General features: G+C 41.4%; 1 protein-coding gene across 6 annotated transcripts in view; it reads left to right on the forward strand.

Moving 5' to 3' along the window:
* The window catches only part of FYN (FYN proto-oncogene, Src family tyrosine kinase), a 136,574-nt gene that overhangs the window by 50,159 nt on the left and 59,351 nt on the right, over window positions 1-27,064 (forward strand). For all 6 annotated transcript variants that reach the window (XM_074819302.1, XM_074819301.1, XM_074819304.1 and 3 more), the window contains one exon: window positions 8,615-8,685. The gene's annotated coding sequence lies outside the window, so the exon portion shown is untranslated. The remainder of the gene's footprint in view (window positions 1-8,614; window positions 8,686-27,064) is intronic.

The raw sequence follows: 27,064 nt of genomic DNA on the forward strand, positions 1-27,064 counted from the left end.
CCTTCGCTTTGTGTTGTATGACCACCAAGGACCTTATTTATTTGCTTTATTTGTCTCACTATAAAAAAAATAAACCAAAATGTCACGTTTTCTGTTCTTCCATTTCCAGTACTCTCGTTTATTTTGAAACTTCCAGAAAGAGATAAAAACAGCTTAAGAAAAAGCTCTCCAGAGCAATCCTTTAAAGAGCAACAAACAAACATTGCAGATTGGTCCTAAAGGCTGTGCTTCCTTTCTGGGGGGAGGGAGGTGGGGAGAGAGGATGTTTTCTTCTTAGCTTTGCTCTAATTATCCGATCTGGGATTTGATAAGCTCCACAAGTCTGAAACTGCTGCCTCCTCCCGTCTTCCCCCTTCCTGCCTCTCAGAAGATTAAAGTGAACATGGCAAAAAGGAAACAGTTTATTTTCAGCTCGTTGTAGTTAATAATTAGTTTACAGTGAAGAATTTTCATTGTTTGTGTCTTAATCGTGTTGCTATATTCTTTTCTTACATTGTTTAATTTTCGCTTCAGGGGCTTTCTTTGATACAGAAATAGGTTTACAAATAGTTCACTCTTGCAAAATTTCAGCCTCTTTTCAACATTTTTATATTTCACATCAGGAAATGTGACCACGTGTAGGTGGTGTGGCTTCTGCAAAGAGGCTTTGCCTTCCCTCCTCCCAGGCCCCCCCCAGACTCGTGGGGTGCAATTGCAGACTGTGCCACGCTTTCATTTCACTCCATGACAATTTTAGGATTACAGAAGTTAGGAAAATCGAATGTACAATATACGGAGTGATTAATCCATTAAAGTATTACATGTACAAGATACAAATATTATTTGACATACTCAAAATTAGCTAAATCTATGAATTGACTTAACTACAAGAAGTTCTTAGTAATACACTGTTCCTTTTTCACCCCCAGTTTATCCTAACAATGATAGGCTATGTGCTGAATTCTTTAAAGGTTTAAAGCCTGGAAGTAAATCGGACGTGACTTGAGATCGTTTCTTCCTGTGTGTGTATTTTTAATGATTTTTTGCACAATGGGAATAGCTGACATTATGAGTACTATAGTATTGCAACATTAGCATATATATTCTATGTATACTGTATATGTATGTGTTCATTTCATTGTACATCATGGATATAATGTCCTTAATTAAAGCCCTGGACACTGATTAAAGCACAAAAATGTTTATTGCATAAGTAAGTTTCTCTCTTAAGGGGGAGGGTAAAAATTGTTTATAAAAACAGTTGTTTAAAAAACCCAAACTTGTATATAGAAAACCTGTATTTACATTGCAATGTAATTGCACTTCTAAATGGCCTTTACTTCTTCTGCAGAGGGTTTATAAATATGCTGTTTAGCCAGGTTCTGCTAAAGGTACTTTAGGGTCAATCCCGTATCTTTAGAAGAAAACCATTCCCTTCTTTGAGATAAACTGCAAAATCATTTATTAAAACAAAAGCTTCTAAAATCTTACATTATGCTTGCTTTTTTTTCCTTGCTATCTTTTTTAACTTTCATGATGATGCGAGTGCTTATTTCTGGCCATAGAAGCAGTTCACTGATACCACTGATCCCAGATATTTGGCAGGGAAGGATGTGCAGGCTGAGGGTGCAGGAGAGGGACGCAACACTGGCTCCAGCCACCGCGTCCTTGCCTCGCTGCCTGCCCATGCCCTTCCTTGGCTCCAGGGGTGCCCAGCAGCGTTCCTAAGAGCCAGCTCAGAGGGTTGGAGAGTGCAATCTATTTTTAGGACTGTGGGCTCCATTCATTTATTTAAAAAAAAAAAAAAAGTTTGGTGCATAGTACTTCTCATTTTTCTGCAAAGAGAAATGTGAACACTCTTCCCGCAATTAATGAAGTAATTTTTCTACTGTTTTGAGAACTGAAGCATGTTGCTGCAATCACATGGTCCTCATATATGAGTAACATTCTCGGTCTAAGTGCATGCTCGGTATTGAGCTTGCTAATAGCTTCCCCTATTGATTGCTCAGCCGTCGTGATTGCTGACGGCCGCCTGACACAGAGGCAGGCAGTTCCAGCGGGGCGTCCAAGGTGTGCAGTACATATGCTGGCTTTCAGCTCACAAAAGAGATAGACGCTTGCATCTCTCCCAGGCAGTGCAGATGGTGAGGGGTGCCACAGACTGGGGGATCTTCCCAGAACAACCTCAAAAGGCAGAATTTAGGAATAGGCCATGAGTGTCGTGGCGTTTGCCTTTCCGTCGCTGGTACCCTCACAGTGGTGTGCTCCCCTTGCTCACCATAAGCGCCAGCTGTCCCACCAAGTGTTTCTTAACGCTTTTGGCATCTTCTGATTTGTTGCATCTGCCTCTGCTACTTCTCTGTACACGTCCACACGCTGTACCAGTATTGGCACTTGCCATGCAGGAGTGCTTGGTTCCATGGTGCCTTGATGCTTTCAGAACCCAGCTCCTTTATGCTTTCAGCTCTCTGCTGTGTTAAAAAGGACGTTGGTGCCTGGAAAAGCAGCTGTGAATGTAAGGGAGATTTACTTTAGTTTATCTTGCTTGAAAGTTGAGAGAGGGAAAAGGTACTAATATCACTGATACTGAGCTGGCAGTATCAAGGGGCTTAAACTGCCTGTGGGAGTGAAGCATCCCAGGGAGGAGAGCAAGCAGCATGCTTCGGCAGGGCTGAAAGCCACAGGACACACAGGACGGGGGGACCAGCTGACAGCAGCATGGCTGCTAAAGAGAAGTCAGTAGATCCAACGTGTGAGGAGATTAGTGGCACAGAAAAGAAGCAGTTCAGCTTATGATCTTTAAAACAGTTTGTGGTTTTTTTCTCTTCATAGCTCTGTTTTATAAAAGTAGAAAAAGTTCAAAGTCGCTGTATTTTCCTGATGTTTTTTCTCCCGTGTTTCCTGTTTCTTAGGACTCATTGCCACAGCAACAGTGACTTTGCTTCTGAGTTCCTCCTGTTCCAAACAGAAAGGGCAGCAGTTTGAAAGATGGGATTTTAGACAGACACAAGTTTGATGGTTCAGACAACATTTTTTTTTTTTTTTAAACTACTACTCGCTTTTGGGACTCCTTTAAGAGAGGGACGTAGTTATCCTTATTTACATCCTGCAAGTGCATGAAGCTTTCAAGTAACTGTTTTAGAATTCCAGTGACTTTCACATGAAAAAATGCAGGATGCCTGTGCCATAGCCACTGTCCTCTTTCTAAGTTTTGGCAGTGTTGCATGGCAGGATGAACCACCAGAATGATAGTGTTGTCTTAGTAGAGTCTTCTAATGGTGTTGCTGGTTTTTTTTCCCTCTGCTGGTGTCCAGGGTTGTGTCTGTACTCATTGCAAGAGTTACTTCCAGTAGGAGCTCTGTCTTTCTGCCCCTCAGCTCTCCCCCCCAGCCCTGTTGATGACTAGGCTTTTTCGTATCATACGCCTGCGATCTGGAACCCTCACTTAGCCAAGGAATAGTTTCAGGCTAACAGGGAAGTTTCTGTCTCTATCTAAGAGCAAACCTATAAGCTTCTCTTAAACTTTAAATGTTTGTTGGAAAGCGTTCAGATGTTCACAGGATAAGGGGTGTTTATATGTAATCTGGCATTGCACAGTAAAAGATTGCTCTGTGTAAGTTAAGATGTGCAGTTCCTTTATAAAATGGCCATATGAAGTCAGCATGCAGGAGATTGTTTTTCTTCTTGTGTTCCACATTGCTTTTAGAAGGGTTGAGTTTTTTAAAAAATTGGGGGGGTGGGGGTTTACTAGGATTAGAAATCGTAAAATGGTGGGAATGAGTGGAAAATGCTGCACCCTAGGCAAAAATGAACACGTGCCTCTACATTTGTTCAAATGCCGGTGTCAGCAGCCTCTTGGGTAACAGAGTCCTCAACCTGTCTAAAAAAGGGTGACTCAAGACTCTGTTACTGTAGGGCCATAGTAACCTACTACTGAAAAATACCTTCTAGACTAATTCATGGCCCAAAATCTACTTAATATAATGTAACATAAACACAAATTACATTAGGACATATATAAAATGGAAGGGTACTGCTTGACAGACTAACCAACGCTTTCTCTACAAAGTGGATCCAGTTCATTTACAGGTTACACATCCTGACACAGATGTGTTAATTTGTAAACCATTCAACCTGAAAACTCCTTCTTCCCTATTTTTGCCAAGTAAAATAGCAGCCCAAGAACCAGGGAAGCCTGCTTCAACTTGAGGTTTGGAAAAACAGTAGCAGAAGCATGTTACTAATAGAAAACTGACAGATGCTTACCATTACGTAGACTTTCTTCTGTGTTTGCGTATCATAAACTGAATTGCATCTACTAGCATTTGAAAAGTATTTAAGATTACGTATGACTTCAGCCAGCCACTTCCTCCAGCTGGGTGAAGCTTGCATGAACCGCAACAACTGCAACATGTACCAGACCAGAATCCCCCATGTAACTGCTTTTATGCCTTAAATCATGTTTTTGTCTGTTTTAAATGGTGGGTAAATTGTTACTTGAACAATTTTTGCTTTAATGAAAAATCGGGGTTTGTGGGTTTGCATATAGGATTGTTCACAGTGGACTTTGATCCAAAGATCCTTGAAGTTGGTGGGTGTTAATGGATTTGGGAGTGCAGGCTTGAGAAAAAAGTAGTTACTATGTCTGTTGTCAGTGATTTCTCTTTTGCCACTAGTAATAAACTTCATTCTGATCCCAGTATGAACTGACAAAGACGTATCTGGAAGCTGATGAGAAGAAACAAGGGTTGTTTCATGAAGCAGGCAGTGTCACAAAACCAAACACGCAAATGACACGAGGTTATGCTACTCATCACATTACCTTTCATAAAATACTTTTTTCTTTACAAAAAGAAAGTAATTTTTACACACAGCTACATAAAAACACTGCTGGTACATGTGCAACACTGGGAGGGGAGTATGTTTTTTTGGTAAAAAATTTCAATTTGTTGAAGCTGGTGCTGCTTCCAGGAAAAGGCTGTTCCTGGTGGATAATAACCCTGATTATTTCCCAAGAGTGTTTTATTTTTCTTTAAAGTTTCAAATCAAGTTTCTTTGAGATTCAGAGGAACTTTTCATGTCTGTTGGTGTGCTAACCATTTTACCATGTCTTACCATTTAGGAGGAGATGCTTGGACAGCTTTTGTTTGGACACTGCTTCTATATTGGCAATGACACAATGCATGTGTCACAGTTTGGGGCGACCCTGTTGTAAATGTTTTTGACTGGGATGAGTAGCAAGTTGCAGCTACTTAGAGGAAGCTGATGTTGCTTATATCTGGTACTATTCAATTGACCGTACTCTAAAACAGCCTTGTTCTGTATTTGATTTTAGATGGCAAGCAGAAGGGGAGTTCAAGGTGATTTTTTTCAGAAAAGGTTTTCATTCTCAACACTTTTCCTTCATCTGCAATTTCTCTTCCTTCTCTGCTCTTCTGCTGGCTGGGGTAACAAATAAACCTAAACATTTACTATATGCCATTCAGTTGGTGCCAGCAGCCTGTTGGATATTAGGGTATACTTTTGTGCATTTACAGCCAACTCTTCATAACAGAAACAAATCAAAACCTTTTATGGTAAATGCCTTCTGTTAAAAGAACTATTTGTGAAGATAGACTTATCCAAAAGAAGGGCACCTTTCAGTGAATAGTCAGATGGCCACTTCCAGGTATTCATTTTTCCCAAGCACAGAAACTTGGGAATGCAAGCTCTCTTGCATTAGTAATTCTGGTCAGACAAACCTTTTGTCACCTCGTATATTTATTATACCAATTGCAAAAGAAACCAAAATTGGTGTGATGAAGCCTATGTTCATTTATTTTGCACCTCCTACGCTGTATTCTCCAAAGTCAGCAAAGCTTTTCTGAAAAGTGCTGGTCAGAATTGGGAGATAAGTAATGTTATCCAAAGTCTTCAAGAAAAAGGAATATTCCTCCCACATGCTTATGTAGAATAAAAATCACCAAGGCTAAAACCAGGTTCTGTGCAGACCCCAGACTGAATACAAAGAAAGAGTGAATAAACTTCGGTTTTCTCTTCAAGGCATGTCCAGCCCTCACCCCCAATTACTCAGCAAAAAATGTTCCCTTCCCTTCTCCCTCCTTGCCCCACTCTACCTCCAAATACTTCATGTCCTTTGTAGCCAGAGAGACAGTGCACATTTTATATCATCTTCTAAAATCAAGCAAAAAGCATTCCCTGGAAAAGTTTCAGAGTTTTCTACTGGCCACCCCCGAAGTTCAAAAGATCTTGAAAGGCTAGAGATGTGGTAAATTGTGTCTCTGACTCAGATTTAACTAGATAGCCCTTTACCTAGCCCTCTTGCTAGTTTTTGTCATATGGGGTCTCAACAGAGGGCTTGGACTAGACTCCTTTAGCGTGTATTAAGGCTGCTGCCTGCAATCCAGTATCATAACAGTGGAGTTTTACTGTTGGTTGAAACTAGCACTGCAGCCAAATAGGCACACCTGCCATTCCCCAAATCCTACATGTCTGTCCGTACTGTCCTCCCTTTTTCTCTAATGCCAGCACAGGCTTTTTTTTTTTTTTTAAATTATTTTTTTCCAGTTACTTTGTGAACTGGGTTAAAGAATTCACCCAGTTCATTTTAATCTGGGTTGTTCCCCCAGCCCCGTTTGCTGCACAGGCATTTGTGCTGAGGTGAGGGAGAGAGGGAGGGAGCGCTGCTGGGGCTGCATCCAAGAAGCTCCATACCAGTGCTGGGGGTGGGCTCAGCCTCTTTTGGCAGTGGTGCTGGCCCCTGTCTTTCAAGTATTCATGGGACCAGCAGCATGGAGTACAGAGTTTCCCTTATTTGTCACTTCTCTGAGGAAATTATTAAATCAGTCTCTTGGTGTAGAAGAAAATAATGAGCTAATCTGGAGTTGAGGTGCTATTGGATTGTTTCAGACCTGGCTAGTCTCTTAAGCTCCTAACTTGTCTGCATGCAGATGTTATCCAATTAGTTCGGAGGCAGAAGTAGAGTTTCTAGACTTGATTTTTTATTTCCAGGCCAAATGCCTGGAAGCTAGGGAGGGAAATGGATGGCACTGGAATAATAACCACTTTCCCCGAGTTTGAGCAAAGCAGTTAAGAACCATCTTTTTTTCAGTGTTTTCACAAATTCTGCCAAGCTGTTCAAAAGGTGTTGGGGGAGGAGAGGGTGTTGGGTTTTCTTCTTTATTCCTTGATATGCCCAGGTTTTTTTCTCAACCACTAAACGAAGAAAGCAAGCAGGGAAGATGCTTTGGTTTGTAGTTTTGTGATTAAAAATGTCTGTTCCTAAAAACTTTCACAACAGTCCCTTCTGATTTGTAAAGATTCTTTTTTTTTTTTCCTTCCCTCCCCACCCTGAACTCTCCACCCAAAATGAAGTCTCAGCCTTATGAGATCAGAGGTCTGCTTGCTGATCAGGATTTAGAGCAATGTAATGCAGTTGTCATGTTTTAAGGAAGATTTATTCCTTAATAGAAATTTTATTTTCTTAGCTACTTTTCATGTAACGATGACCACTAAAAGTAATTTGACCTAAGAAGCCATTCCCCCTTCCTTTCCTGTGGATGCCTACAGCATCCTTCAGGAGAGGTGCTGGTGCAAAGATCTGCTCCTTCGGCAGCTGAGGCAGTGATGCAGGGCTCAGTGATCAGTAATGCAGGGCTCAAGTCATCTGTGTATAGCTGTAAAGTTACTCATCTAGCAGTAATTTCACAGATGCCTCTCTCGTGGAAAATTCAACCATGTACTTGGGGGCGAATGGGAGTTTAAAATAGTTCAAATCAGTTTGGCTTCACTGGTGTGGACACTTGGGCACTGAAATGTGTGTGCTTCTCTGTTTAATGTACAGTTACCGCTCACAAACCTGAACACCAGCAGAATCATAGCTCCTCCATCTTCTAGGATTTTACAAACTAAACATTTTAACATCATTGTTAGTCTGTGCTCCATGAGTTGTTCTTCCAAAGATTTTGCCTCAAGGAAAAATAAGGAGTAGCTGTCATTTGAAATTTACTCAGGGTTGGCAAAATGATGGCATTTGTCACTTCTGCTCTCCATCTTCTTCAAACTGGCCCTAGTGTGCGTCAGACTGGATATTGTGCTGACTTACTGCTTCTTCTTTGTTCTTCTAGAGAATGCAGAGTAATTAGTATAGTCTAGAAATGTACTGTCGAACAAACCCGTTTTTTTTCTTTGTTTAGTTTTTCAAGCATGGAGGCTGTCGAGACCCTTACATGCATCATATTTCAGAAGCAGTTTGTTAAAGCAAAATCACTAAGAGATACTGGGTTGCCATTTTTTTTTAGGGCTGCATCTGAAATAATTGACACACTTACTGTATGCTGTTGCATGTTTCGTGTTGTTGACCTGGTCTCGCTGAAGTCTGAATAGCAGTCGTTGCAGTGACAGTGATGTGTCTGAGCAGTCTGAGGGAATCCTGCAATTATTTTAATGTTTTGCATAATACTGGTTGAATTTAATAATTAGTTGTGAAGGTTCAAATCCAATTACCTCCTTCCCTAAAACAGGAAAAATGGTGGAAGTTTGATGATAAATGCTAGCAGAGTCAGAAAGAAGTTTAGCATAATTTGTGGTGTTCCAGTCACTAATTTTTTCTTTCCCTTTCTCCCTTATTTTACAGGGCGTGTTTTCAAGCCATTTTTGAGGAAATGTGGTGAATGTAAACTTGCTCTGTTTGGGGGGGAAATTCTGGTAAGTGGTGCTGTCTTGATCAATTTTGGTTTTCAATGAGAGTTTCAGAAAGATTGTTTTAGCTTTTTTAATTTTTAATTTTTTTAGCTGAGGGAATATACAGAGACATAGTTGATTATATGTGTTTTTCTTCCTCTGGTATGGAGACTCACAGTGTAAGAAACTGACAGAAAACAGCATGCTAGGCCTCAGGGCGAGGAATGTAGTTTCATTTACTCCAGTGGCATCTGTTTATTGTATTTCTAGCTGTTATATTCTGCTGAAAAGTGGGTGAGCTAAAACCTAGAGTAGAAGAAACACAAAGGCCTAATTTCAAAACAATGGGAACAAAAAAAGCATGCTAGTGGTGTAAAAAATCAGGAACAAAAATAATGCAGAGGAAGCATAAACCTCCAAAGTGCTGGGGATGTCCAGTTGCTCTGAAATCTTTCCATCCCTCCTCAGAACATCTGACTGACATGCTTGCCACATAGAGCTAGGATGAGTAGCTTATGCCTGAGAGATAAGGAGGTAGTTAATGCTCTTGTGTGCTATACCAGTTTTCCTATTCCTCCCTTCCATCCCACGTGACAAGCTTTGCTGCTTCTCTGGCTGTTCTGTATGCAACACTTCCAGAGGCACTGGCTTCCTACAGACTTCTAGTCCTACAGGCACCATGGGAATATGGCATGCCATGTGTGATGTGTCTGTGCTGCTGAGCTGTGCTGCTGTGAGGAGAAGGCGGCAGAAGAGAACAGGAGGTAATTGGTGACATGCCCCAACTGGAGGGGAACTAATTCTGAGAAAACTCTTCCAAACTGCAGAAAAGCAGCAGATCTGCAGTAGTTTGTAGGCTTATCTAGAGGCTTTTCCCACTAGGAGACTGTCAATATATACAGTTCTGGCTAGTGCCAATCGATCACCATCACCCTTGGGAAAAAAATGAAAGCAGAAGATCGTGTCCTTTCTTTCCCTTGGCCAAGCAGGGTATTGGACTGCTACTTTTTCTTCAGCCAGCATGTGCAGATTGCAGATGAAAACTGGCTTATTCTCCACTGGCAGAAGACTTCAGAGTCAGATAGCCTGCAGGGCAGAAAACTGAAAATCAAAGACTGGCTCTGTGAGAACACTTGTTCTTTTCTGCCATTTAAAAAAACCCAGATGCTGTTACATCATACAGAAAGATCTGGATTAGCTAGCAGATGTTTAAATGTAGATCATTTAGCCTTTTGCAGAATGTATAGTCTTAGAGATAAGAAAAGATAACCAAGATCAGAATTTTACAAAAAAGTTGGCCAAATGCATGAGAAGTCCTGTACAATGGTCCCTGGGTAAACCCTACTGTAGCTCATTCTTTCAAGCAATTTTCTCTCTGCAGTTTGGCTTTTCTGACAGTTGGCCATGTTGTAAGCTTGCACTTATATCTGTATACTGGGAAATACGAACAACAATTACTTAACTAGAATTTAGTGGTAGAGCCAAAGATGAGCCACAGACCAGCAGCATGAGCTCATTAGTCCATGAGATTTTGTGCTGACTTCTGTTACTGCAAAATAGGATAGGATCTATATCTAGTTTTCTTTTTGGTGGTAGTAATGATACATCCTAAAAGTTGTCCAGTGTCCTTAGAGATTGGCTGATGTTTGTGTGGGGTGTGACAAAGCTATGGTGCTCACAGGTCAAGAAATAGAGTCATAATTCAGAAATAGTGATGCTGTGTAACAGCAAGGAAAAAAGGTTTATCAGCAGACCTAGTAGTTAGATTGTTATGTTTTCATTTCCTTTCAAAGATGCATCAGCTGAGACCAGCCTAGTCTTCATGGCTGGCCTTAATAAAAGAGCATAGTTCAAGAGCAGCAAGAGGAAAGAGACAGAAGAAGCATGGTTTTTAGAATCATAAAATGGAAGAAACTGCCAGATGTCATTTTGTCCAAACCCCAACTTGAAACAGGTCCTATTAGGTCAGGATGCTCAGGCCTTGATTTTCAGAATTCAGCTGAATGGCAAGGCTGGAAATTCTACAGCCTCTCTGGGCACCTGTTCCCATACCTGACCATCCTCAGAGTGAAAAAGTGCTTCCTTGTTGCTTCTCACTGTTGTCGCTCACTGTTGATCAGTGCGGACTTTGAATCTTCTCTGCCTGTGAGAGAGGAGTCTTGGGGAAGACCCCAAAATCAGGGAAGTTGCTTCTTGTGGTTCCAAGGAAATGTGGTATCATACACATGCAGTAAACTTGTTAGTGGGGGGAAAAAAAAATCCCGCAGTCTGGTTTATGGAGGTTCTACTTGGGTGATGTTTCTCAACCTATAGTTCATGTTCAGACTTGGAGAGCGTGGCTGCTTGACTTGGTTGAATCTCAAAACCTGGGAGAAGATTAGCTGAAAAACTGGTGTTCCTGAAAACTACCTGTTTTCCTGACTTACTTAGATATATAAGCCAATTAAAAGAGACACTTCTCACTGCTGGATTGTAAGCATCCTGGAATTTCTTCAAGCCAGTCTGGAGCTGGGTTTGTACCAGGATTTTGCCCTAGAATTTAATATTGTTTTCCTGGAGCCATTATAATATGTAAACAGACTCTGAAAATTTTGCTTGTTTTCACAGCTGTTCCTTCCCCTCTTTCCACTTCAAACTGTTTGCAAAATCTTATTTTGAGGTAGAATAATCAGGAACCGTGAGTTTCTCATCTGTAAGGATTTCTGAAATATCTCTGACCCCACTGTTGGTTTGCATATGGCATTCCAAATTCCCAGAGAGTTTAAAAATAATTACATAAAAGGAAACAGTTTTGCCCAGTCTCTGTCCCTAACCCACTGAATCCAAGAAGGACTGGACATCAAGAGAACACTTTGAATTTATCTTGACATAGCAGCTGAGCTCAGAGGCTCAGCGGTTATTTATTCATCTTGTATCAGAGTCCTAGAAAAGGTCATGCAGCCTCCAGATCAAAAATTCATAGTGGTTTTAGGAGCTGATTAGAGAAGTATACTTGAATGCTGGGAGGGAAATCTTGGCTGAATTTAAAACTCCCTCAGCTAAGCTGATGATATCTTTCTGAGCAGTGTGAAAAGAGACCTCTTTTGATGAGATTCCTGTAAAGCAGCCTTGTGGATGTCAGAGCAGATATTTGCATGGCATTACAGGTTTGACCTGTCTTGCACTGAACACCGTGTTCGGCAGGCGGTTATGGAACGGCCATCCCTCCGCATCAAATACTTACACGACTGCAAGGAATCCCAAGAAGCATAGCTGATGTAGGACAGAAAACCTCGGGGTGATCTGTGTTTTATGTTTTTCCCTAGTCAGACTGCTCTTTGCCAGTTCAGATTCCCCTCGAAACTTGCCTTTCATAAGAGTTTTTTGTACAGCATAAGTCATGCTTAGAAATACAGTATGGTGTTCTGTCCTTGTCCATCTAGACCCTGTAGTTGGTTACAGCTGTAAAGATCAGAGGAGGATCAAGCTGTGAAGTTAATAGAGGGGCTGCTGTATCGCAAACCTGATCTGCATCTTCCCATGCCAGGTGCGCCACTGTCTGCTTGTTCTTTTCCTATAGATTTCCTCTTCCCAGGAAAGCTGTGAATGCTTCAGACACAGACCTTGAAGCAGAACATACACCTCAGGGCCTGGAAGTCCACTGCTCTTTTCACTCTGAATTTAGGCAGGGATACCTCCCCAAGTTTGGGGCTTTTTGATGTTTCAGCTGAAATCTGAGATGCTGTGCTTCTATCTTCACACTTCTGTATAGGTTAGAAGCAACTGCACATTTTAAACAATGGTTTCAGCTATTTCTAGTTGCTCAGATATATCACGGAAAATTTGGACTTCAGCTGCTAAGACACTCATCTGATTTTTTTTTTTTTTTTTTTTTTCCATTAAGGACAGCCAGGCTTTTCTTCTCTATTTAAAAAAAAAATATTAGCGGGTAATGCCTGCTTTGATTTTAAGAGATTATATAAAACCACATTTTCAGTATCTTTACACATATTAAATTTGTTTGCCTTTAGAAAGATTGTGATGCTCTGTGCACTCCTGGGTGTCCAATTTGTATGATATCATTATTTACATCCTTGATATCTACCAAAAATGCTATTGAATTTCTTGTGGTGATTCTTCACACTGGTCAGGTTTCTGACATAAAGTATTATAGAACAACTATGTATTATCTGCAAAGAGCTTGGAATATGCGCTCTCACTGCAAAAATAGCCCACTGTTACTTTTGCTTTATTACCTGTGTTCTGCTATGCCCACAAGAGGCTTTGACTGAATCATTAGCTGTTCTCTGTAATTGGTGCTGACCTGCTGTATTTTGGTCCTATTTCAAGTAGTTTTCCAGAGTCAATCATTCGGGCACTGATGGGCCTCATAATGTGCTTCTGTTGTGTATCGTCATTATCTCTTCCTATGGGTTGAAGATTATCATGCATCCTTAGGAAGGAAAGTGTGTGGAAATGCCTGAGCATTTTAAAATACTGGGTTTACCAAGATTTGCTATGCTATGCTTGTAATTCCTTCAGTTTTAGTCTGTTTCTTTTCTTCCAGTCTAGTCTGTGCGAAAGATATGCGTATTGGTGCTGCTGGGTGTGGTAAATGTTAAATCTGGTCCATAAGATTTCTAAGGAATGCAACTTGTCCCCTGCCCAGACCTGCATGTCTCCAGTTCCGACCAGGTTGTACTTAGTCTGCTTTCTTAAGAGATGTGAAGCACTGTTGTATTCAGTTTATTAAATCAGATAACCCTACACAAGGAGGTTATGTTCCAGTCTCCTGCAGAGAGGTCTTTGTGCCTCAGTCTCTGTTGTTTTCCCAAGTGTTTTCCCACATCTTACTGGTAATCCATTTAGTATAGCTTTTTTTTGCCTTTTTTTTTTTTTTTTTTTTCCCCCCTGAGGTTGAGGTGGTCCAATTGTTGGAATTGCTTAGCAAAAGAGAGTTGGTGTGTGGGCCATCCATCAGGATGTTACTCTTGCTGTAGCTACTGGAGAAGAAACAGGGAAGGACAGTTGAAACAGCAGATGGAGCAGAGCACTGCATGCAGCTGTACCTCCCAGCTTTCTTAGCTGGCTCAATGGCAGAGATGTATGCAGTGGATCATGATGCTACAGCAGCTTGAAGATCCATGATAGCATTTTACAAGTGGTAAATTGGTTGGTTTTTTAAATCTAGATAACAAGCCCTCCAAGTGCTCTGTTGAAACAAAAGCATTAAATTTTAAAATTCGTATGTTGCTTTAAGGAGTCTTACATCAACTTTGCTCTTTTCTGTATGCGCGTTGGGGTATTTTTGTCACTGTGCAGTTGATACAAAAACTCCTGTTCCATCACACTTACATGTTCTCATACCTTCTGTTCCCCTTCCCCTTCCGCCCCTATAGAAAATTGAGTAAAAACACGTATGTGATACACTGCAGGGGCCACTACCATCCACTACCGTTATGAGTTCAGATTTAGATACGGAACAGCCTTGCACCTGGTTTCATGTCCAGCTCTGATCATTTAATATTAAAGTATAAGTGCAGCTTGGAGCAGGAAGGTCGCACCCAGTTGGTAGCAGGATCCTGGGGCATTGTAGGTGTGATCTCCAGGGAATTTAGTTGCTAGGAAGCATCACCTCCTTAGTGAGCTCATGCAAATAGAGGTTTATTTTTTCAGAGGTTAGTAATGTAGTCATGTTTGGGAGTTTTCTGCAGAGATCGTAATACAAAGATTTTGCCTTGACACCTTGCAAGATTATGGTCCAATCACAAAACCTCTCGAGCTGTTCAAGGAGTGATCAGAAGCTTTTAACATGAACAAATCACTCCAGTTTCCCATGCCTTGTTTCAGAATTAGCTTGAAAAATTTTGGCTGAAGTCATGCCAAAAATCCAAAACAGCAACAAAGCAAGGAGAAAAATCTCCCAGCAAACATCCAGCATGGAGACTATTGCCAAACTTTGGACTGTCTGTGCCAAGTTTATAATCAGGCAGCAACAGGGTCTTAGTAGGTAATGCTCTCAACCCGCGGCTAATGAGCCCCACTGCGCAGAGCGGGAGGAATGCCACAGAGAGAGGCAGGGCTCTTACCCAGTGCCTGGTTTGCACGATGCGCTGTGTGTAAGACACAGATCATACCTGAGATTAAGAAGAATAGAGAGCATGATTTCTGGGCATTGGATAAGGCCATTTCTGTGGATAAGAGTCTTACTAAATGTATGCATGTTGTAGTGATAAATACATCTATAGGTAGAGTTCAAGGTGTGTAGACAGATGTAGGTTTTCCTGACCTGAGCACGCTGTATTTTGTAGTACAACCACAGCACTGCTTTACTTCTAGGAAGGTGGTTAATGTAATTCTCTTGATATTAATTCTGCCTCATCAGTACTTCATGGATTTAATAGGTTTCAGAGCTACAATCATTTGGGAGATTATTTTATCAGCAAAGCACAGTGGAGGTTGCTGAAACTAGATGGGAGGACAGAATGCGTATGTGTGTGTGATACAGGATGCTGCGGTATCAAGAAGATTTAATTCTTATGGGATTTGTTTAGGAGATTTCTCTGTGCCTTTTGTGAAACTTTATGTTGGGCGCTAAATACTTCACATATAGGCAAGTTATCTCTTCAAAAAGAGTTTGGTACGGATCTCTAGGCACAAGTGTCTGTTTCCACCTCATAGTCTAAGCACACCGCTCTAGTTCTTCATCTCTCATTACGTCTTCCTCTCGCTTAAATGCTCATCTGGCATGAACATAATGAAACTGCATATAAAGGACCATGAAGAAGAGGAGAGATCTCATTGCAGATTACCAAAGCTGAATATTTTTGGACATTGAGTTATTTATATTAATCAGTTTGCTAAGCTCATAGATAAAAGAAAGCCTGGGACGCAATCCAGAAAAACCAAGAACAGAAACTAGTGTGAAGATCATGCATTAGTGCATGTTTTGAGAATGCCTGCAGTGCTGTATCACAATACCCATTTCAAAATAAAAATGAAGATGGGCAGATCTTGAAGGCCAGTGCTCAGTGGTGGAGGAGATTCCTGCTTGAGGTGTCACACTCCATCAGCTGAGGTGGAAAACTCTGTCAGGGAGTGCTCTGCATCATCCTGCAGCTGCCTTGCTAGCAATGGTGAACAGCATTTATGGGCTCCAAGGGGTCCCACACAGCCTCCACTGATCTGGAATTCAGCTCTTCTCATGACACTTTATCAGAGAAATCACTGATGGCCTTTTTTTAGAAAATATCCCATGAGCTTAAATTCATGAGAAGTTTGTGTTCATGCTGAAGTATCACCCTGAAAACCCCAGAGCTAACAGAGGTTTATACAGCCTTCTTATAAATAGTGTTTTGTCCTTGTGACCTTTATACCTGTTCTCCGCCCATCTGTAGGAATATATCTAACATACCAGTCATATTGGTCTTATTGTTTTTAGGAAAGAGAAAATAATAAAAGATTCAACTGTGTAAATGTCATTCCTGCCCAGCCCATTTATTATTATGAGACAGGGAGAAGTCTGCTTTGAAATTTTCCGTCTGGAAAAAGCTTGAAAAGCCTTGAAGATTGTATGCATCCTTGATCATGTCATGCAACAGCAGTAGTGAGAAATATAAAATCTACTAGCTCTGTCAGCTAGGGTTTTGAATGCTGTGCTGAGTCCTGAGAATCCTGCCTTTCTAGTCTTGCCAGGTGGTATCTAATCCTGTAACAACCTTTCAGACCATATTGATTTACTGACATAAGTTTGCTCTTTTTTAAATCAACCTGCATTTCTTACCTTGTATTTTATTTTGTGCAAAAATCGTGACAACTGAAGCAAGTGGCGTTACAGGTAGAAGGATGAAGATAGAAATAGTATGAGACTTTTGGGGTTGTTTGTAAACTTATTAGTTAAAAATATGCATGGATCTTAGATGTGATCTGAAACGTTAGCTTTGTGGTTAACAAACCTTACCATTCATGCAGTTAAGATGCTAGTTAGGAAAAAGACTCTGTGGAAAGAAACTTCAACCGCACACCTTGAAAACAGGATTTCAGGTCATTTCTTGTCCTCTTTTGCTGGTTATCAAAAGTTAAAAGTTTGCTTTTTTTTCAGTGGGAACGTACAGCAAATTATAGTACAGTATGCTTAAAGCTAGTGGTTGCATCGGTGCACCAGCACCCATTGCTGTGATGGGTGCTGAGTCTGGTGAGCTGTAATTGGACTGAATAATCAGTTTAGGAAAGTCCTCATCTTGCTGTGGTATTTGTTGGTTGTGCATGACACTTAGGAGTTTCTGTCCATCCCCCCCCCCGCTGCTAGTTCTGCAATATTAGGGCATTAGTCTCTTGCTGCATGCCGTTTACTATCAAACATAATCTCCTTCTCCCCCTATTTCTTTCCATTTACATCCTTTGATGAGAAATATTTAGGCCACTACATGTCTTTATTCTTGTAAGACAGAGGCTGATGGAAGATCCATTACATGAAATTCTGGTCTATCTATAGAGCAGGATATCTCCAAATACATCTGTAGACATACAGAAAACAGAGAATGACAGCTGATAGATACTGTAGACTTCTCATTGTTTTCTACCATGGTGATTATGCCAAATGTGTCAAAACACAGAGAAACAAAGTTGTATATGAGTGAAGTGGCATATTTTTTGGCTGAGAAGACTACGCAACATCCCTAGTCCTATTTTTAAGATATCCTTTATGACCATTTTGATATCAGCTAAATACCTTTGCAGGAGCCCAAGATTATTCTATTTGCTTTCTTAAATGTTTTGCTCTTGAGTTTTGCCCTCTAACTGACTGTAATTACACAGGGAGGCTTAGTTTGAGTCTAACCACCAGCTTTCCCATATGTCATTAGATGTTGTTGGGGGATTAGCATGCACGGTTGTAAATAACAGTATATATCTTCATTTTCTTTTTCGGATTAGGCTGTTTATGAGCCAAGTGTTTCAGATGAGAGAGACAGCACTATTCAGAGCTGACAAAGCAGAAGGAAAGCTTGTGTTGAATTAAGGAGCTGCTTGCAGAAGCCTTTTGCTCACCCCAAAGAAGTAAGAGCATGCCGAAGACATAAGCTGCCTTGGGAGTGTAAAACAGGATTCTTACATGTTGATACTAAAGTGTATCAACTTTAGTTGATACAACATGTGTCAACTGTGTTAGTGCAGCATGTGCCTTCCACGTGTGTGTCATCCTCTCCATGTGGTGTAGATGTTATCCAGAAACAGTTATTTGCAGAAACTTGTCTGGTCATGCGTGTGGAATATGCCATTGACTATTATCAACAGTGAATCTTGCACGTAACTGTGGCTTCTCTCTTGCTCTGAGCAGTTTCACGTTGTTTATGCTCAGTAAAAGATACAGCACCCTTCATCTAACATCTCTTGCAGCAGTGTGCAAAAGGACTGTGTGTTGCCTAGTACACAGAAAGCAGCCCACCTTGAAGATGTTTCAGAAGGTGGATGTTGGGCAGAGCTCGGAGAAAGGAGCTCAGTTTTCAGGCTGAGACCAAAGCACTCGAGCTGTGCTGTGCACAGCTGAGTGTCATCGGGAAGAGCTCACACTCCAAATGGTTTTGTTACTTTGCTTTTCCCATCCAGTTTAGGTCCCAGACTTGCATCTGCTTTTACCCATGCTTTTAGGCCTGTGTGATTTGGGTGAATGTATGTGAGACCCGAGTTTTAAATTTCGCAGAAAACACAGAACTGTTACTCTGGTATTGCAAGACTGCTTTTACAGCACCTTTACGTTTCCAGGAATAAAAAGAAAATTATGTTTTCCCTTTGAGGCATATATTTAAGACATCATCAAAGTCACATGTATTGCAGAGAACTTCTAATTGTTGTATTAAATATTTCTGTTGCTTAACATCAGAAGTTTCTATTGCTGTATTAACTATTTCCCTAGTTGTACTTCTGATTAAAGACATAAAAAATTCCTAAGCTGTAACTTATAACCACCTCTTCTTCTCTAAGAAAACTCTTCCTCAGTACTATGAGAGACCAGTACCATTCCAGGCTACCATCCTGCTTCAGCAGGAGCTGTAAGAGTGCTGCTGTAGAGGATTTTTGTGTCAAATTATCGCTGCTGCTTCGCTTCCACTGTAAGCAGCAATCCTCATGGTATTTTTTTTCCCTGAATATTTCTCCTCTTTTTGAAGCTACCCATGAATATAGTGAATGTCTTGCTATCTTATTTTTCTTTTGGATCTCTTATGTCTGGGATAAATTCCAGGAGCTTTATGGTGTAGCTTTAGGCTCCTCTGGGTTGGAGAGGCTTCTGCTTGTCACCCAGACAAGAACTTTCCTTATAATTTAAAACAATAAAAGAAAAAAAAGAAAGAAGAAAATGAAGAAAAAAATAGAAAACCCTTTTCAGTTCCATGGTGGAGGAGGACACCCCAGGCACAGCTGGCAAATAGTTGTATAGTTTCTTCAGGTTGATAACCAGCTCTGGTAGAAATGTGTTCTTTGATGGACAGCTCTCTAATGATACTGGACAGGGAGAGCAGCAAATTTACTGTGCTCTGCAAGACAGGGTTAGTTGAAGCACCAGAAGACTGTGAAAGTCTGAGAGAAATCCCCTTGGAGCTTGCTTTGTCTGCTCACAACTTGCCCTTTCTTGTATTTAACCAGTTTGACTTCATGTCATCTGTCCTAGGCTCATCTGTGTCAGTGGAGTGGGGAAGGGTGAAGGGAGTTTTTTTTTTTTTGCTTTTTTTTTTTTTTTTTTAAACCCAGAACACACGAGCAAAATAGCAGGTGATATGCAAGTTGAAATCATGGCAGTCCACACAAAGTGTCAAAGTAGCCATGGTATTGGTGCTGCCAGAAATCTGTTCTTGGTCAGTCTGGCAAGACATAAACTAGCAAGTGACTCACCAAAGGTACTTCTGTGGTTATTTGTCAGGTAATGCTGAATTTACTGTGTTAACAAACTTGACTGTAGCTTAATATCTCCAGCAACCTCCAATTAAACTTTCTGTAATTGACACAAGTAATTCCTTCTGGTGTTGCGTGCTGTTTTCCTGCAAGCGTCTGGAAACATCTAAGCCATCCCAATCCATTCTTTAAATTTTATAGATGTCGCTCATCTTCTGATTAAACAGAGGCTTGAAAAATAGGATTCTTCTATGGACCCCAGTTAAATCTTTTGCAAAGGCTGTTAAAGTGTCAGATATGGCTCGCAAATAGCAGAGACTGACACTGCAGATTATTTAAATCTGTATGACATCATCAATGGGTAATTTACAAACCCCACTTACTATATAAATGAATTCAGTAACCAGTAGAAGGTTTATGTATGTGAGAAATCGTACTTCTGTGTGCTGTAAGTCATCTCACCTGCATTATGTTTGTTCTGGGTGGAAAACAGTGTCTGACTGCCACTGGGAGCCTCTCCAGGGAGCTCATCCTCAGACGGTTGCTGCTGTGATTTACAGGAACAGCCTCATCAAGCTTCTTGAACCCTTTGGAGCTTCCTGCTTCTTTGTTGGTCTTTCCAGGCCTATCATAATTTTAGCTACTTCTTAGCAATTATTTTAGGCACGGCAATTTTCTTGTAGAATTGCCTGAGCAGGACCTTTGGTAAACTGTAATAGCCTTGTTGTGGCTCAGGAGCATTTGGCAGGATAATTAAACTGGACTTCAGTGCCACAAATGGGTATACAGTTAAACACCACGGATCTGCTCAGGTGCTTGCTTAAGTTTCTATATACGTAGTCTGTCGTGGCCATATGTGTCTTCTATTTATGGTTTCTGCTGCATTCTACACATCATTGGCTCTGGAAAATCATGGTTTAAATCCACTAAATGATAAAGCACTTGTACCTTTTATCCCACAAATGTGCCAACATTAGATGGATTCAAGGTGATTTGTGCCATGTCTTTCTTGGGTATTTATTTTAAAACTATTTTAATCCCTGAACATTGAGGGGTTTTAAGATAGAGGAAAGAGAAGAGTTAGAGATTTCATACAAGTCAAGAATCACTTTTGTGAGGACCTTTGCAGATAAGCCTAAGAACTATACAAAACTGATGATTTCTTTTTCATGAAGGGTCCGTATTGATTTTGTGCTGCATGACACATCCTGCTAGGTCTTTGTGCAAAAGAAACCATGCTAACCTCCTGCCCCTTCCCCTGACAGCCTCATCGCCTTCTGACTGCCTGTGTCTGGTGCCCCTGCAGCTATCCCCATAAACACAAATGCACCTTTCAACATCATTTCTTGAGCATTTTCCTCTTCATTTGAGAGAGCACAGAGAAAAGCAGAGTGTCCCTGTCCACACACAGACATACCCTTACATTTCCAACCAATAGTCTGCTGAAAGAAATACCCATGGGTAATTAGTACTTTGTATGTGGTTAATCGATTTAAAATTAAATGCCACTGGCACGGGCAAAAGGTCATACTAAGTTTTGTTATGGCTTTGAAAAAAAAAATCTGTTTTAGTGAAAGCTGTCTGTGAGAAGGGATGTTGGTTCTTTGTGTGCTGTCTGCGACAAAAGAGAAGCCGGGGGTGCAGTTTTCACAAAGGGTGCTGTAAATTTTATTATGTTTTCACCTAGATCATGGGGTTTCCATGTTGATTTTAAGGAAGCTGCCCTTCAGTGTAAGAAGGCAGCTGTATCTTATGCACAGCAAAAGGTGCTGATGTGCCATTGGTCTTGGGGGTGAGATAAGAAACTCATCTCCAGCTTCCTAGTCCATCATCCTCATCATTAGACAATTCTGCCTCCTAGGCAGACAGATTGCTTCATATTTTCATTCATTAATGATTTATCAGACAGCTCCTCCCCTAAAGGCTCATCTCCTCTGTTATATTCACAGCCCACACACAACCAACAACACGTAGCTGCCAGCTGGCACTCTGCTGCCCCCTCCTCCTCTCCCTTCCCAGCTGCCTGGCTCACCTGCCCGCTCCTCGGTGTTGTAGCTTGCACCAGAGCCATCAAATCTCCATGTGTCCTGTTCTCCTATCCCGTCTCTCCAACCTGATTGCTTAATGTGCTTTAACTAACTATATTTAGGAAAAAAAAAAAAAAAAAAAAGAGAGAGATGAGGTGACCCCACTTGTAATGCGGCAGCGCTTGTGTTTTTGTTATGGAAATAATGGCCTCTCAAAACACAGGGCATTTTGGTGTGAGGGTATGCTCAGTGGTGACTTACGTTTTAGTTCCAGGTAGAATTACCAGAGAAGAGGGAGTGCTAGGGAGAAAATGAGCGAGCTGTGTCTATGAGCAGGAAGGTGTGGGTTGGCTTCAATTTCAGGTTTTGCTATCAGGTGCTTGGCACAACAGCTCTTTTGAAATCCTTCTCCAGTTATCTGTGTGAGAGTGATTTTTATCACATTACTGAAGATTAACTCTATTCTTGTTCTCTGTTCTACTCCCAGAAATCAGGCATGCTCCGAGGTCTGGGAAAGGGAGTCCAAATGAAATCTCATGATGAAAGGGAAAAAGTCCAGAATTGTTTACCACTCTCCAACTTGTCCACTGCAGGCAGGTTGTGACTGAGAACAACAGGGGAACAAGGGCTGCAGGACAGGAGGGAAAAAGTATAAGCTAGAAGAAGAGGAATAAATGAAACTCCCATGAATCTTTTGTATGTGAATGTATAACTCTTGAGTGCTTAATCTACTCTTGGCAAGTGGTGACTGATAACTAATTTCCTCTCTTCCCTCTCCCACACCCTCCCAGTGTCTTCAGAAAAGACATGTGACAGGAATAATAAATCTCATTATTTGAACAAGCTACAATGGAAATTATGGATTAAAATGCTACAGATGCCTCAGTAGAGAGAAAGTGGCTGTTCCTAGGATGCCTAAAATATATTTTCACTCGCACTGTTTTTGAGAACTTCCTGAATTATTCAGGCCCCTCCATATACCCCTTTGGCACAACACTTTAAAGTAAACCAGTGTTAAAGGCATCAGGATCCAATCGAGCAACAACGTTGCTCCAACCACTTGAGGACAGCCAGAGCCTGACACTGAGCAAGCTCAGGCTTTGGGAGGAGCCTGGATCTAAATGCAGACTGGTTTATCTTTACTCTAGGTCTCTGAGCTGGAGCTTTGCACTGCTGTTTTAAGGAGAGAGCTAGAAGGAGAGAGGGAGTTCAGGCCAACACACATAATGATGTCACCGTTATGTTATATGCTGCAAGACTAATCAGTTTGGATGCCTTTGACTTTGGAGGGGAGAGAGGTGGGTGAGAACAGCAGGCACTTGTGTGCTTTGGTCAACCAGGTGTCTGGAAATCCAGTGTCAGCTTTGAGGGAGTAGAGCAGGCTTCAGGGCTTCCACAGAACCCTTCTTGCCCTTCAGGAAACCCTTCTTGCTTCTTTTAACAACGCTCATTGGATTCAACTCCAGGTGGGCTTTGGCTTTCCTATCTGACCCTGCTTCCATCTCTTGTGCACTTCCATTTCATGTCTGAGTTTAGTCAGGAGATCCTTGTTCATCCATGGGGGCCTCCTGCTGCCTGTGCTTGACTCTGCGAATTGAAATGGATTGTTCTGGAGCTTGCAGGAGGTGATCCTTAATAATCAACCAATTTTCCTGGACTCCTCTTTTCTCCAGGACTGTATCCCACAGGATTCTTGAAAGCAGATCCCCGAAGAGGCCAAAAGCTGCTCTTTGTGGGGGTTTGGTACAGCTTTTTGGAAAAAAGACTGTCTACCATCTCATGGTCAGTGCAGCCCAAGCTGCCTCTGACCTGCACATCTCCTGATCCTTGTTTGTAAGTATAAGGTCCAGCACAACATTTCCCATTGTCAGCTAAGTCACCTGTGTTAGGAAGTTAGTTACCATCAATGCACTTCAGGAATCTCCTGGATTGCTTGAGCCCTGATGAACGTTGGCATTTTCTGCTTTTTCTCATGTTTAATGTTTCTGTGGCTGCTATTTCTTTGTGCAAACCATTCGGTCGTTCTACATGATTAAACCGTCCTGAAATTATGCCCTGTGGAAAGCAGTTCGCAAAATAAGGCTAAGTGAGGCTTGTACCAAAATGAAACATGTAACCCACCTAACGGGTTGGGTATTATTTCCTCCCCTTTTCTCACGCTTAAATGTAAAATAAGCATTATACTGTAGGAACCAGGCAAAGGCTAATTTGCCTCATTTGAATGTGAAAAGGAGCCCACATCCTTCCTGTGCCCTGCAAAGAATGCAAAAAGACTTTACAGAGAAAACAGATGTACTAATATGTATCACTTGTTGGGGGCAGGGGGAATCCAGGGTGGCTGACATTAAAGTAATGCTGAACTTGCAAGAAAACAAAAGCACCAGCATACAAAATGTAGTGCTGGGAAGTTGACACAGTTGGGACTGTTTCTCTTTTGCTTACATTTATGCTCCTGGCATCTGAAAAACTGCTCTGAAAAAATATATACAAAAGAAAACATGTAGCCTCATTTTTCACGCTCAAGAAAATCTTCACTGAAGATGATTAAGTGCCCAAATGCAAACAAAAAGCAGAAGCTCCAGCCCAGCCTTAGGGAAATCTTCTGCATTTCAGAGTCAATATTGCCTTGCCAGAAGAGTACACTACTGACATCATAAACAAAACAAGCATAACTTTTTTAAGTATCCCTCAATTTTATTTATATTTTTAACTCCTCTAACTCTCTAACATATAAATATGAAAGAGTTCTGTCATTTCACCAAAAATGCGGGACATAGTGGGGAGGGGTTTAATGGTTTTTAATGGTTCTCTATCTTCCATGCTAGAACAGCATGGAAGATAGAGAACAAATGAACACTGGATGTTATTTCTACAGCTGTGCAATCCTGTTCATAGTACTGTCCTTTCCTGACTCATCTGTTTATCCCTTCCCAAGAACTTCAGGAATGAGCAGTCAGCATTGACCAGTCAGCTTGTGAATCCTCTGGAGCTCAAAACTGCCCAAATTCAGCAACCTGCCGGATGCAGATTTGGCCTTGTAGCGGTATAGAGTTTCTTGCCAGCTTTTAGCTTGCAGACAGGAGGCAGTTGCATGTGGCCATTTAGAATTTATTTTATACATGTATTGTCAGTCACAGTAATAAATAGGATAAGAGAATGCTTGAAATTTTCCTCTCAAAAGGCTACCTCAGACTTCCTAAATTAAAAACTGGTTTTGCAAAAGCAGAGAAGTGAAGCGTAGTAGTCAGTCAGGTTTCTTTGTTCAGCAGTGGTAGCTGGGTAGCATCCATGGGTGGGTGCAGCACTTCATGAAGAAGGTGTTGTTCTGTTTCCCTAAATGCAGCACAATGGCTGTTTTCCTCATCTGCAGGACGTTTCCTCCTGAGGTTCAGGACCACAACAAAGACCCTTCAAAACTGGCACTTCCTGCTTGATGTACTGTTTGCATCTTCAGGAAGTGTTCTTAATTTAAAACTGTGGCATTGACACACAAATATCCAGCTATGGATAAGACAGGCTCAATAACCTTGAAAAGAGAATCTTTAAGCCCACTTACCTAAATCACTTACATGAATGTGAATGCAGTACAACAGCTTGAGGTGTTTGAATTGCAGTTTAACTGCGGGTTGTTTTGTAGGATGAGGGTAAATAAAATCTTGGCCTTGAACTAATATCTGTGTGTTGGAACAAATATCTCAAATGCAGCACGCTGCAGAAGGAAGTAAGCAGAATAGAAATTAGATCACTTTCCTTTTCTGCATTATTTCTTGTAAGTGTAGTCTTCTTACGGTCGGAATACACATTTCCTGTTGTAAAAATATTGTAACAGCCAGCTGTAACCAAATAACTGATAACCTACTGTTGCTGAAAACTGGAGTCATATTAGACAAGCATGTTTAGAGGGAAGTGTTTGAAGCCTGCAGATGATCAGATCTCTGGTGCTCTGAAAAGATAGCAAGTGTGAACTACGTAATAACTGCTGTGATTGTCCTAACAGCTGTAGTTTTGCAGTATGGAAGAAATAATAAACTTGGACTCTTCATACAAATGGCAGTGTAAAGATATGGGTGCATTTGCTTCTTGCTTTTTGTTTTGTATCATCTATGCATTTAGACAAAATCATGTGAGTCTCATCCTCTCTTTTTCATGTGCCTTAATCCTAGAGTACAGATGCTTTATTTATCTTTGTCTACAGGAATACCGGTTTGTAACCATGTTCCACAAGTTCTCTTACAGCACCATTAAGTCCCAGCTGCGTTAACTGCACTGTCTCTGTACTGTGATAACAGCCATGGAGGTGGGAATCCAATTTAATAACAGAATCATCAATCATAGAATGGTTTGGGTTGGAAGGACTTCTAAAGATCATCTAGTCCTACACCCCTGCCCTGGGCAGGGACATCTTCCTCTAGACCAGGTTACTCAAAACCCTGTCCAGTGTTAAACATTTACAATGTTGGGGCATCTGCAACTTCTCTAGGCAACTTGTTTCAGTGTCTCACCACCCTCATCATAAAAAATTTCTTCCTATGTCCAATCTAAATCCAGCCTCTTTCAGTTTAAAACTGTTGCCCCTTGTCCTATCACTGCAGGCCGTGATAAAAAGCCTCTCTCCCATCTTTCTTATAAGCCACCTTCAAGTATTGAAAGGCCGCAATAAGGTCTTCCTAGAGCCTTCTCTTCTCCAGACTGAACAACCCCAACTCTCTCAGCCTTTATTCATAGGAGAGTCCCCCGATCATTTTGTGGCCTCCTCTGGACCCGCTCAAGCCAGTCCAAGGTCTTGTGCTGGGGACCCCAGAACTGGATGCAGTACACCAGGTGGTGTCTCACGAGAACAGAGCAGAGGGCAGAATCCCCCCTCCCTTGACCTGCTGGTCACACTTCTTTTTATACAGCCCTGGATACAATTAGCTTTCTGGGCTGCAAGTACACACTGCTGGCTCATGTCCAATTTTTCATCCACTGATGAACCCCAGTCCTTCTCCCCAGGGCTGCTCTCAATCCCTTTGTCCCTCAGTCTGTGCAGATACTGGTGATTGCCCCAACCCATGTGCAGGACCTTGCACTTGGCCTCGTGAGGTTCACACAGGCCCACTTCTCAAGCCTGTCAAAGTCCCTCTGGATGGCATCCCATCCTTCAAGTGTATCAGCTGCACCATTCAGCTTGATATCATCTGCAGACTTGCTGAGGGTGCACTTAATCCCACTGTCTATGTCGTTAATAAAGGTATTGAGCAGTACCGGTCCCGATATGGACACCTGAGGGACACCACTTGTTACCGATCTCTATTTGGACATCGAGCCATTGACTGCAACTCTTTGGATATGGCCATCCAGCCAATTCTAGACAAATCCTTATCCATCAAATAGTCCATCCATCATATCCATATCTCTCCAATTTAGGGACAAGGATGTTGTATGGGACTGTGTCAAAGACATTGCAGAACTCAAGGCAGAGAGTAAACTTTTAGTTTGGTTAAAGGCTTCTTCTCATTCCTAGTATTAGT

Source organism: Strix aluco, chromosome 3 (genome assembly GCF_031877795.1).
Source record: "Strix aluco isolate bStrAlu1 chromosome 3, bStrAlu1.hap1, whole genome shotgun sequence".
Lineage (NCBI taxonomy): Eukaryota > Metazoa > Chordata > Aves > Strigiformes > Strigidae > Strix > Strix aluco.